Here is a 13,866-nt window from a genome sequence, read left to right as displayed (position 1 = left end):
AGACAGGGAGATAGCTTTCTGGATATAATAGCCCAAGCATGAATAAATGGATCTATCAGACACATTGGGTCAAGACTGAGTAAGCCCTCCTAGCCGATGGGTGGGTATGTACAGGGAATATGAAAGAATCTTAGAAAGGATGCATACGGTCAAATCTCAAAGGGCCCTGCGTGCAAGGCTAAGGAATTCAAATCACTGCCTTTTCCCAGTGAGGAGCAATGGTGCTAAACAAGTGATCTTGTTTGGTGATTAATCTGGAATTAAAGAGAGAGCCAAATCAGGGCAACAGTTTAGGGGAGTGCTATGTCCAAGTTCTGAACAAGGCTGGCGGAAATAAAGATGAAATGAGAGGTTAGAGGGAAGAAAGTGTGGCCTGCCAGTTTCACCTTTTTGCAGGAAACTTGGGTCCTCCTCATCATATAACTGGCTCTTGCTGGATACATTTTCAAGGCAGTAAACATTTTTTGAGGGAATACAATGTGCCTGACACGGAGTTAGGCACCTGCGAGAGAAAAGAAAGGCCATGAAGATTGCCTCGTTGGAGGTTTGTAGCCTTAAAGAGAGGAGGAAGGAGGAGAAACAGATGCATATAGTTTTTTTAAAAATCACACTCATGGCGGGGCGCCTGGGTGGCTCAGTGGGTTAAAGCCTCTGCTTTCGGCTCGGGTCATGATCCCAGGGCCCTGGGATCAAGCCCCGTGTCAGGCTCTCGGCTTTGCAGGGAGCCTGCTTCCTCCTCTCTCTCTGCCTGCCTCTCTGGCAGCTTGTGATCTCTGTCTGTCAAATAAATAAATAAAATCTTTAAAAAAAAAAAATCACACTTAAGGGGCACGTGGGTGGCTCAGTGGGTTAAAACCTCTGTCTCAGGGTCCTGGGATCAAGTCCTGCATCAGGCTCCTTGCTCAGGGGGAAGCCTGCTTCTCCCGCTGCCTGGCGCTCCCCCTGCTTGTGCTCTCTTCCTCTCTCTCTGACAAATACATAAATAAAATCTTAAAAAAAAAAAAAGGCTTTATGTTGTCATGTGGTACACTCAAACACACACACACATAGCAGACACTTAATACTTGTGCAGTAAACTGGGTATTTACCCCCAAAATACAATAACACTAATAACTCAGAGGGGTACATTCACCCTTATGTTTACTGCAGCATTATTTAAGATAGTCAAATTATGGAAGCAGCCCAAATGTCCACTGATAGATGAATGGATAAAGAAGGTGTGGTGCGCACACGCACACGCACACACACAGTCTGGAATATAACTCAGCTATAAAGAAAGAATGAGGGGCACCTGGGTGGCTCAGTTGTCAGGCGTCTCCCCTCAGCTCAGGTCATGATCCTGGGGTTCTGGAATCAAACCCCAGGTCAGGCTCCCTTCTTGGCAGGAAGCCTGCTTCTCCCTCTCCCACTCCCCCTGCTTGTGTTCCCTTTCTCGCTGTGTCTCTGTCAAATAAATATATAGAATCTTTTAAAAAATTAAAATAAAAAAGAATGAAATCTTGTCCTTACAAAAACATGGTTGGGGCTAAAGGGTATAGTGCTAGGCCAAATACGTCAGAGAAAGATAAATACCGTATGATCTCACTTATGTGGAATTTAAGAAACAAAACAGATGGGCAAAGGAAAAAAAAAGAGAGAGAAAGAAAGAGACAGACCAAGAAACACTCTTAGCTGCAGAGAAAAAACTGATGGCCACCACAGGAGAGGTGGGGGGGGGGTGGTATGGGTGAAATAGGTAATGGGTTTAAAAGAACACAATTATCCTGATGAGAGCTGGGTGATGTGTGGAATTGTTGAGTCCCTATATTGTATTCCTGAAACTAATGTAACACTCTGTTAATTACACTGGAATTACAATAAAAAAAAACTTTAAAAAAAAATAGTATAGTGAATAAACAGGTAAGAACAAAGGACCAAGCTTCTCAGTAGAGGCAGCCACAAGGAAGTGCGCCTGCATCTTGCAGAATGAATTTTGCCTTCCTTGGTGTTGCCGGATCTGCAGTTGGAGCCCAGGGCGCTGGGAGACACGCTCCAAACCAGAGAGAAACACCTCCAAACCCTGCGTGGGTTCAGCACCTGGTTATTGAGAGCAACCTGTACTTGGAGTGGCCGTTCTGCAGGGAGAAGACTTTTCCTGAGTTTCAAGGTCATTGAAAAAGCCACTTGCTGTGTATTTATGCCACCAACTCCATAAAACAAGTTGGCTTGTTTGGTTTTGTTCAAATTATGCCAAAGCTAAATTTTGTTTTATGATTTTCTAATATATCTACAAACATCAAAAGAAATCTACCAAATAAGATATATTTAGAAAAGGCGACCTTCCATCTAGTCCTTACTCGGGTCCCCGTTGCCTACGAACGTATAACCTTTAAAAAATTGTCGTGGTCTATCTTCTTCTTTTCCTGCAACTAAGTCAGCATATAAAATCTATTCATGCATCCTTCCCCTGTAACAGCACACTGCAATCAATTTCTTCCCCTGGCGTTTTTCACTTAGGGATGCTTCCTGGCGATCCACCCCCCCACCTCCCCCCAGCAATGTAGGGATACCCCTCGACTCCCTGTGCCGTTGTAGAGTGCCCCAGCATGTCCCAACCCTAGCTGATGCTCCGGGGCCCCCATTGCACTGGGTGGGCGGTTTTCAGTCCTCTGCTACCAGTAGTGGTGCAGTGACTGGCCTGGGTAGATTACTGACTTTCTGAATTTTTGCCTGTGTGTCTTTAGGATGGATTCCGAGGAGTGATATTTCCGAGTCAGAGTAAACGTCTCGGTAAAACTGTGAGCTATTGCCAGCCTCGCTGGGACACTGATTTCTCTGGCACAGAGAATTACAACTGCGATGGTACCAACAACAGGATGGTGAGGCAGAAGAACCCCAAGGGCTATCCCACCGTCTCTGCAGCAGGGATCCCCTCACCCCACTCGTGGTCTGTTGGCGCAGTGTCTCTGCAGCAGCTCCTGGGCCCTTTCCAAACCCTTGCCAGACACCTGTTCCCTCACCGGCCCGTGGAAGGAAGGCAGAAGATACGTGAGAGCAAAATCGACCCCATTCAACTAAAAAGCTCAAGATAATGTAGTAATTTATTACCATGAAAGTTCAGTCAGCTTTCTCAGAAAAACCAAGTGGAGGTTGGGAGATAGTGCCACGTGGCCTTCAGCTGTGCTTGGAAGAGGATAACCCCGGGCAGACCTGGTCACCTCGCCTAGCTGGGACGAGAACAGTCCCCATTTCTCCCAGGGTTGCTCTTTCAGCTGATGGTGACATCAAGGATCTTCTGGTGAGGTCTGCATAGCTGGAGAGCAAGCAGCTTTTGTGTCTGACAGCCTCCTTTCATCGAGGGTGGGTAGTGTCCCTCCCACTCTCCCAGCACTGCCTGGTGACACATGGGTCTGCCTAGATGGAAGCCGGCCCGGCCTGGAAAGTGATGGCACTGTCTCTCATCCGCTCTGCCCAGCCTGGCCACTGTCTGCCCTGGACGGTCATCCCCTGTGGAGAGAGCAAGGCTGTAGGCTTCTTGAAGATGGGCTCCCACCTGCGTCACCATCTTGCTGCCCACAGTCCCTGGGACCCACGCTCGATGTCCCAGGCTTTTGTAAAGATTTACAGAGGCAGGCTTGTAATTTGAAGCCTTTTGTAAAGTCTCATGCCAGATAGGATTTCTGTTCTTATTAGATAGGCACTTGATAAATATATAACAAGGGAGTCAACAGAGGATGGTGAGGAGAAGGAGGATGTGGAGGGAGTAAGTGTTTCAGAACTTCAGATCACAGTGGGGGAGGGCGGCTGAAGAAGGGCCACCAGGATGGGCATATGGGAATGGGGACAACTTCTAGCTTGGGAGCATTACACCAGCACTCAGTTCAGCAACAAGCACCGATCATCTGTAGCAACATCCTGGTCACAGGGGCCCATGAAGAAGTTGTGAGAAAGAGGGTCCCAAAATAACTCCGTGACAGCTAACATTGATCAAGCCTCACATTGTGCTAGGCACCCAAGTAAGTTCTTTTTGCTTGGGTGACCTTGTTCAGTCCTCCCCACAGCCCCATGATATGGTTACTATTATGATCATCCTCAACCAATAGAGCAGGTAATTGAGACCCAGAGAAATTAATTAAGTTCCATCAAGGCTACAGAGAGCCAAAATAGTCAGTGCTTTGAATGCCAAATTAGGACTCTGAATTCTCCGCAGTGGCACAGGGGAGCCGCTGAAGGTTCTTTTTTTTTTTTTAAAGATTTTATTTATTTATTTGACAGACAGAGATCACAAGTAGGCAGAGAGGCAGGCAGAGAGAGATGAGAAAGCAGGCTCCCTGCTGAGCAGAGAGCCCAATGTGGGGCTCGATCCCAGGACATGGGGATCATGACCTGAGCTGAAGGCAGAGGCTTTAACCCACTGAGCCACCCAGGCACCCTTGCCGTTGAAGGTTCTTGAGCAGAGGTGTGACATGGTGCCTCAGAAGAAGGCAATAAGACATAGCAGTTAGGAATTTGAACTTTGACACCAACCTGTTTTTTTTTTTTTTTAATCCCAGTATTGCCAGGTGGTAACTGTACAATCTTAGAGATATTATCTGACTGCCCTGTGCTTCAGTTTTCTTATCTATAAAAGAGGGTAATAAAAGCGTCCAGCTTTTTTTTTTTTTATTAACGCTTTATGACGGTATATGAGATAGTAAAAGTAGAGCTCTTAGAGCAGTGATAACACATATAGAGGTGCCTGGGTGGCTCAGTGGGCTAAGCTCTGCCTTCGGCTCAGGTCATGATCTCAGGGTCCTGGGATCCAGCCCCGCATCAGGCTCTCTGCTCAGCGGGGAGCCTGCTTCCCCCCCCCTCTCTCTCTCTGCCTGCCTCTCTGCATACTTGTGATCTCTCTCTCTCTGTCAAATAAATAAGTAAAACCTTTTAAAAAATGATAGCACGTATGTGTGTGACAACTGTCAGCTACTGTCAATGTGTTAGCTGCCTACTGGACCAGTTAAAGATAGGTCAGAGGCAGGAGACCAGCAGGACACAGGACTGAAGTATTGCTGCCAAGGGTGATAGCCACTGGAAGAGAGAACAAGGTATTTTACAGTAAGATCCAGCAGGATTCATTCACTGGAAACGTGGCATGAAGAAGAAGAATAGTTAGGGGCACCTGGGTGGCTCAGTCAGTTGGGTGTCTGCCTTCAGCTCTGGTTATGACCCCAGGGTCCTGGGATGGAGCCCCAAATTGGGCTCCTGGCTCTGTGGGAAGCAGTGGGAAGTCTGCTTCTCCCTCTCCATCTGCCTCTCGCCACTGCTCATGAGCTCTCTCTCTCAAATAAGTAAATAAAATCTTAAAAAAAAAAAAAAAAAGAATAGTTAACAAGGACTCTTAGGTTCCCACTGTCATTAACTGAGAGAAAAAGGACTTCTGTGAACAATAGAAAAACTAGGAGGGGAACTAGTACTTGGAGGTCAAGACACAATTTGGAAAGCATGGGAGTGATGTCGAGGGGACCTCGGGTTCCATTACCAGCTCTGCCACCAGCTGGCTATCACCTTGGCAAAAGCCTCTTTCCTCCTCCAGACCTCAGTTTTCCCATCAGTAAAATGAAACTTTTGTACTTAAAGTCTCAAAAATCTCTTCCAACGCGGGTATTTTCCAACCTTACCTGGGAGTGCTCTAATGGGAGAGTGATACTGATGGCCTGGCTCTTAGGCTTTTTGAGGTTCGGGGGTAGTTGCTGGGAGGAAGGGAGTAACATAAGAGGACCCCCCCCCCTTTCCTTCATGCCCTCTTTGATGTTGTACCTCAGGCCCTGGGACAGCCCCCTCCTCCGCGCTCTCCAAAACAGCCTGTCCCATAGATCCTTGCACCCGTCAAGAGGTTCCAGGCACTCATATCAGAGAAAGTGAAGTTCAGTTCATTTGATTTAGCCACACTCTCCTCCACTTGATTGGTTCCTGGCTTGAGCACTGTTTATCTGCCAGATTAGAGAAGAAAGGAGAGGTTGTTTTTAAAAGTTCACCGTCCTTAGCATTGGCGTCAGACTCACAGCCACAGGGAAACTGGACCCTTGCTGGTGTTGTCAGACCAGGAGAGCTTCTATTTACAAGAGGTTGCACCTGAGGGGGCGGAGCGCCACCTGCCCCATGCGTGCCTCCCGCTGGTCTCACGGCAGGTGCTGATGAGCGACTTCCATTCAGGATGGCTACAGCAGAATGCATGGCACTTTTCTGAGAAAAGCCGCATTTTGAAATAAGAGTTTCACATAAAATAGAATGACAAAACCAAAGCTGAGTAATGTTGAATTTGAAATGTTGAATGCATGTCAATCCACTTAGTTAGAAACAAACACGGCAGGGGGGGGATTTTTCTTTCCCAATAAAGTACCGTTTAACCCAACATCGGTGCCCCTCCCCCCCCTTTTTAGCTGGCAACTGTGCCTAGATCTTTTTTCCTCAGGTTGTGACAATATTTAAGAATTAAACTTGGACTGGTTTTTTTTTTTTTTTTTTTTTTTTACGATTTTATTTATTTATGTGACAAAGAGACATAGTGAGAGAGGGAACACTAGCAGGGAGAGTGGAAGAGGGAGAGACAGGCTTCTCTCCATCCCTTGCCCTGGTCCTACTCTAATACTTAAATGCTTCCCCGAAACATGCTGCAGCTTCTCTCTTGTTGCTAGGCCTTAGTATATATATGCTGCGTCCTTCTTTCTCCTTTCATTTTCCATTCTTCACCATCCTTCTAGAATCAGCTATGTGTCACCTCCCTCATGAAGCATTTTCTGTCACTAAATGTTTTGGGCTGAAATGAATTTACGTGATTTGAATTATGTGTGAAGGCCCTGATCCCAAGCCTCAGAACATCATGGTGCTTGGAGATCAGACCTTTATTTTTTATTTTATTTTTTAAAATTATGTTTTTGTTTAAGTAATCTCTACACCCAATGTGAGGCTTGAACTCATGACCCAAGACCAAGAGTCACATGCTCTCTGGACTGAGCCAGCCAGGCACCCCTGGGGGAACTTGGGCCTTTAAAGTGATGATGTAGGGTGAGTTAAGATGAGATGGTTAAGGTGAGCCCTAATCCATTCTGGGGGTGGTGTCCTTGTAAGAAGACGACATTTGGATACACAGACACTAGGGATGTGAGCACAAAGAGAAGGGATTGTCTGAGGACACAGCCAGAATGTGACCATCTGCGAGTCAGGGAAGAGACCTCAGAAGAAACAGAGCTGCTGACACCTTCGTCTTCCAGACTCCAGAAGTATGAGAAAATACACATCTGTTCTTTCTCACGCTTTCTCTCTCTCTCTCGCTTTAAGGGAGGGAGGGGCAGAGAGATAGGGAGAATCTTATGCAGGCTCCACACCCAGCATGGAGTTGGATGTAGGACTCAATACCCAACCCTGAGATCATGACCTGAGAGGAAATCGGGAGTCTGATATTTAACTGACTGAGGCCCCTAGGTGCCCTACACATCTATTCTTTGATGGTCTGTGCTGCTTTGTAAGCCCTTTCCTCCTTAGACTACTGAAACCCCTTTTGTCATCTTATATTAATTATAGATGCTTTGCTTCCATGTTTGGAGCTCCTCAAGGCCCAGACATACTCATTTCTGTATCATCAAACCCAGTGCCTGATTCTTGAAAGGTAAGAGTTCAATAAATGCAGAATGAATTAATATGAATGAAAACAGCGTTTAATGTAAACGATGAACAATGGGGGGCTAGATAAGGAGATGACAGCATTATTAATATGGTTAAATAATGCACAAAACCAATTTTTACTAATGGGGGGAAATGTTCGTATCTTTTTGAAAGGATTTTATTTATTTATCTGAGAAAGTGCAGAGCGAGAGAGAGAGAGCACAGGAAGAGGGAGGTGGAGAGGCAGAGGGAGCAGCAGGCTCCCCACTGAGCAGGGACCCCCCCCCTCCACGGAACTCGATCCCAGGACCCTGTGATCATGATCTGAGTTGAAGGCAGACACTTAAACCCACTGAGCCTCCCGAGTGCCCTGAAATGTTCATATTCTTGTATTAAGTGGGAAAAAGTCAGATGAAAGATTCTACCTTCAGGATAAGCACAACCAAATGAAAACGAGTGAAAGCGACAGAAAGGAAACAGGCACGCTGTGCACAGTGCCTCCCCCAGGTTGTGCCATTATGGATGTTTGTCTTCATTCTCGCTTCCTATTTCAGAGATTTGTACCGCGCTGTTTATCAAAAGTGTCCCTTACGTAACCAGGAAGTTTCCACAACCATCTGTACTTACTCCTTTGCAGCATCTCTCTTTCTGTATTTCAATTTCCTGGTTTCTTATTTCTCTGATTTTACCATGTTAGACTATCAACCCCTAGAAATAGGATCAGTTTCGTACTGTTGTTTCTCCAGTGCTTGGCACACTCTAAAACACAAGGCAGTCATTCACAAAATAATTCTTCAATGGGCGATGGCAACAACAACCACAAACAGAAGGGTTTTTTTTTTTTTAAAGAAAGTTCTCATTAAGCCTATTTTCCCTACATCTCATAATCCAGAAGCAAGTGAGCAGAGGTGATGGATTCCACTGTGAATGGAGGCCAATAATGATTTGGGTAATCTTGCAAGAAAAAAAAAAAAGGGATGAGGGGCTACTAGGTGACTCAGGAGGTTAAGCATCTGCCCTCCACTCAGGTAATGATCTCAGGGTCCTGGGATGGAGCCCCATGTCGGGCTTTCAGTGGACACTCCACTTGTCCCTCTCCCTCTGCCTCTGTTCTTGTTCACTTGCTCTCTCTCAAATAAATAAATAAATAAATAATTTTTAAGAAAGGGACGAGATGAATTCATAGGGAAGAGAAGGATTTTGTGATTTGGGGAAACTGAGAGGCCCAGGTGCACAATATGATGAGAGTGGGGAAAGAAAGCCTGTCCATATATTTTTTTTATTATTATTAATTTTTTATAAGTTTTTATTTTTAAGATTTTATTTATTTGACAGACAGAGATCACAAGTGCCTGTCCATATTTTGTCAGAGCTTTTCATAATCCCTTCCCAGTCCATCCATTTGCTGATCTGTAACTGGAGGTCTTGGTCAGATAACACATGCATGTTTGCAATGAAATGTTACTAGCAGAACATATGGCATGTTTAGGTGCTACGTGCGATACTTTTTCCTCTGACGCTGAGCCTCAGTTTTTGGTGAAATTTCACAATGAACACCTACATTCATCTGCACTTGCAGATGAGAGGGAAGCTGTCTCCATAAATGTTAGCTCAGGGTCTCCTCCCCACGCTTGAAAAGTACTATGACTGTGGGACCCACCACGGAGTCCCACCATGAGAGCAGCCCTCGGGGTTCATCTGGGTTTTGCTCACTCAGAAGAAGGTGTAGCCCAGGGGGCCCGAAGCAAAGGTGAGGATCTTAGAAAAACACAGCTGCAAGTCTGAGCTTGTGTGTCAATGTTTCCCTGCATCATATGCTGCTGTTGTCTGATTTGCTTGGCTCTGAAAGCTAAGCTTTCAGGCTTTAAATTTAATCCCAACAGACCTGAATTGATGCCTCTTAATTATGCCTATGATGTAGTAAATCAACACCCTATTAGGAAGTCATTCAAGTATTAAATATTTAGGAACTTATTACAAGAGAATTGCAACATGTAAGCCCTCAGGCGGGAAGAGATGCTGCTAATCTCTTTCGAGTACAGAGAAGCGCTAGCTGACATTATGCAAGACACGGGGAGCCACAGCTCCAATGCCCGTTTGTATATTTCATCAACCCCAAAGCCCACAGCCCATCTTTTAAACAATGAAAACATTCAGTATAACCTCTGTCCTCCATCTTTTCTGCCCCCCCCCGCCCCCCAACCTTGCCTCTTTGTGGTCCCTTTTCAGTGGAAATTAAATCCTGATTTGCAGAGAGAGAATGTTCATTCAACCAATGTTTCCAGTATTGCGTGGCTTCTCTGTACTGTGCCCTGCTTTAAGCATTTGGGATTTTATCTGCAGATAAAACGAAGATGTCTGTTCTTGGGGAGCTTATTTTCTAACAGGGAAAACTGACCATAAACAAAAAAGTATGATAAAGTTAGGAGACCAGTTCTATGGAAAAAATTAGAGGTTGGTCCCAGTATTATTGGGGGGAGGGGGAGCTGCAGAATTAAACAGGAGATTCGCCACATGGAGCCACCTGAGCATAGGTGGGGAAGGTGAGGCTGTTAGGCAATCACACATTTGGAGGACAGAGCTGCAAGAAGGACCAGGCAAAGCAATGCCCAAAGACTGTGTGTGCCTCTTGCTTGGGAAGAATGCCAAGGAGACCACGTGGCGGGGAGGAGGGAGCCAGGGTAGGCTAGCAGAGAAGGAGGGTTCTAAGATCCTATGCCTTTAGGCAGCCATTTCCAGTATGTGGCTTAAGCCACCAGAAAATGTCTCTAAGACCAAGAATCTCATGCATCTCATGCAGCCCCAGACCTAAAATCCCCAGGCAAGCCTCAAGGCCTTTCTGGGTCCCCTTTGAAAATTATCAGGAGCTATAGAACATCTCCCCAGAGGAAGGTAGAGTCCCATCTGTACAAAGAATGTTGTTCACCACTATGGGGGCTCTTGGGGTCCTCAAAGTCTCCCCATGTACACCCCACCCAAAGTGACATGTGGGTTACTCCAAAATCAGTACATCAAGGAAGCTTGTTAATGTCCCTTCAACTTTTTTTTTTAAAGATTTTATTTCTTTATTTGACACAGAGAGACAGTGAGAGAGGAATACAAGCAGGGGGAATGGGAGAGGGAGAAGCAGGCTTCCTGTGGGGCTCAATCCCAGGACCCTGGGTTGATGACCTGAGTTGAAGGCAGACCCTTAACCGATGGAGCCACCCAGGCACCCCTCCCTTCAACTTTCTATTATGAAAGTATTTCATACATTCAGAGAAATGGAAAGAATAGTACAACAAACTCCTTCATAGCTTCCATTTACATTTTTAAAAATGTTAATATTTTACTGTATTTACTTTATCCATCTATCATCTCTCTTGTTTTGCTGTCATCAAGCCATTTGAGAATCGAGATATCATGGCATTTATCCTGAAATACTTTCCACAGGTATCTCTTAAGAATAAGAACAACACCATTATCACATCTAAGAAAACTAAAACTGATTCCATAATCTTATACCTAGTCCAAACTCAAAATTCTCTTCATTCTAAGAATTCCTTTTATATATTACCAGGATACCAATCAAAGTTTACAAATTGCATTGGATTGTTATGTTTTGTTGGTCCGTTTTATTCTAAAACAGTCCCTCCATGGTTTTGTTTTTGATTGTTTATTTTCAAGATACTGACTTTTTGGAAAAGTTCAGACCAGTTGTCTTATAAAGTGTTCCCACTTCTGCATTTGATTGATTGTTCCCTACCAGTGTCTAACTCATTCCTCCATCCCCTGCGTTCTCCGTAAATAGAAAGCTAGAACTAATGGAAATGTGTGCATTTTTTAATTACTGTATGAGGTCCTCTGGGAAGGGGTAATCTTGTTTTCTCGGTTTTGACTGGGTGAAACACTGTTTTAGATGGTTGGTGCTTTGTAAGACCATCTTTAGCTTTATAGAACTCCATCCCTAATGTTTACCCACCTAGGGCAAGATAGCTGTGATATTTGGACAGAAAGGGAGAAAGGGCACTTTCCCCAGCCGTAAGGGGAGCAGCACTGAATTTGGCTTTTGGCCCAGAAGTTGATCATTTTCACTCTTCAGTTTCCTCCTCAAAAAATTGGGATAATAATAATTTCCTTTTTAATGGATCATAGGGCTCAAATGACATAATAGATCAGAAAATGATTCCCTTGTAATATGAGATCTACCTGGAAGCGGATCTCCTTTAGGAATTGGCCCCAAGTGAAGAGATGTCCTGGTTTTATCACAAGTAAGCCAGCAAAGTATGAATCTATGTATGTATCTGTGTATGTATCTATGTATCGATCTATGTATCTGTCTATTTATCACCTATCCATTTAGAGTGAAGCATTTCAGATACTTTTCAAGAGTTACTGGGAAGCGTGGTGAGGTCAGTTTTTTCCAATGATGGTTTAATGGCAATGGCTTTCTGTTGAGAGCAATTTTGTCCTCCAGAGGACATTTGGCAATGTATCCATACATTTTGGTTGTTAAACTGGGGAGCTGCTGCTGATATTTACTGGGTGGAGGCCGAAGATGCTCTTGCATATCCTACAATGCACAGAGCAACCGCCCACCCAACCCCCACTTCCCAATTATCTAGCTCAAAATGTCAAAAGTGCCAGTATAGAAAAAACTTGATTTAGGAGCACCGGGAACCCTGCTTCTTCCTCTCCCACTCCCTCTGCTTGTGTTCCCTCTCTCACTATTTCACTGCCTGTCAAATAAATAAATAAAATCTTTTAAAAAAAGAAAAGAAAAGAAAAACCTTGATTTAAGGTGAGGCATGATTAAATATTGAACCTTTGTCTAAAATCCTGGACCAATCCTCCAGGGATGCCTGGGTGGCTCAATGGATTAAAGCCTCTGCCTTTGGCTCTGGTCATGATCCAGGGTCCTGGGATCGAGCCCCACACCGAGCTCCACATCAGGCTCATTGCTCAGCAGGGAGCATACTCCCCCCCCCCACCCCCGCCTGTCTCTCTGCCTACTTGTGATCTCTGTTTGTCAAATAAATAAATAAAATCTTAAAAAAAAAAATCCTGGACCAATCCTTCAAATAAATTTTGGGATTTGAGGTGACTTACACCAAAATTCCCTGCAATCAAATAGCAAATTAAGAACAGAAGAAGAAAAACAGAACAAAAAAAACGGAGATAAAAATGTTAATTATTTCAATCATTGTAATTGCCATGGTTCAACTGAGTTTCCTCCCAGGCTAAAAAGAAATTAAAATCAGTTGTATAGTTTTGATTATCAGAAAGGATAATTCCAAAGGGATATTGCTTTTCCTAAAATAAGCTATAACATCAAATTTTCATGAAATATACTGTAACACAAGGAACAATAGTGGTGTGATGATGGGATGGGCCATGTCCTCATTATTTGTGCAAAAAGTACAGAAGTAAGCTCCATGTGGTTGTTATAAACTGTGGGTAAAATATTCAGATGAAGCTTTGTGAGTGTGATTGTGTGCACCAAATTAATATGATTCTATTTGGAGCCTTCTGATGGTCTAATTCAAAGAAAGAATTGAATTATGCTACTCAGAGGAATAGAAGCTTCACATAAAGCACTGCTGAACCATGGCCTGTGGCCCTTACTATGTTATTTAAAACCCTTTGTAAATATACTATTTCTTTGGACATAACACCTTTATTAAAATATTACTCACATACCACAAAAATCACCCTTTTAAAGTATACAGACCAGTGGTTTATAGCATATTCACAGAGTGGTAAAACCATCACCACTGTATGACCATGGAATATTTTTATGATCCCCAGAAGAAACTTGTAGGCATCAGCAGTCACTCCCTATTCACACCTTCCCCCAGTCCTGGCAACCCACCATTGGTCTACTTTTTATCTCTGTGGACTTGCCTGCTCTGGACAGCTCAGTCTGTTAAGTGACCGACCTTTGGTTTTGGCTCTGGTAGTGATTTCAAGGTTGTGGGTTGAGCTCTGGGTTGTGTACTCATTGCAGAGCCTGCTGGAGACTATTTCCCTCTCCTGCCTCCTCTGCTGCTCCCCACCCTCACCCAACCCAGAAGCATTCTCTCTTTCTTAAATAAATAAAATGTTAAAAAAAAAAAGGGAAAAGGAATCATATAATATGTGACCCTTTGTGGCTGACTTCATTTACTTAATATAACGTTTTCAAGGTTCATCCATGTTGTAACATATAGCCATGTTTCATTTTTTTAAATTGCCAAATAGCATTCCATTGTATGGATATACTATATT

The 13,866-nt window shown here is 44.2% G+C and overlaps 1 long non-coding RNA gene across 1 annotated transcript; it reads right to left on the bottom strand.

Annotated features, from left to right (window-relative positions):
• Positions 1 to 3,062: 3,062 nt before the first annotated feature.
• LOC309847903 lies at positions 3,063 to 6,033 on the bottom strand. The gene is made up of 2 exons (XR_014302713.1): positions 5,776 to 6,033; positions 3,063 to 3,486 (listed from the first exon to the last, which is right to left on the bottom strand). It is a non-coding gene; the product is annotated as an uncharacterized lncRNA (long non-coding RNA).
• Positions 6,034 to 13,866: the final 7,833 nt, after the last annotated feature.

This window comes from Mustela nivalis, assembly GCF_964662115.1.
Source record: "Mustela nivalis genome assembly, chromosome: 1".
NCBI classification, from domain to species: domain Eukaryota; kingdom Metazoa; phylum Chordata; class Mammalia; order Carnivora; family Mustelidae; genus Mustela; species Mustela nivalis.
This window is presented reverse-complemented; position numbering and strand designations above follow the sequence as displayed.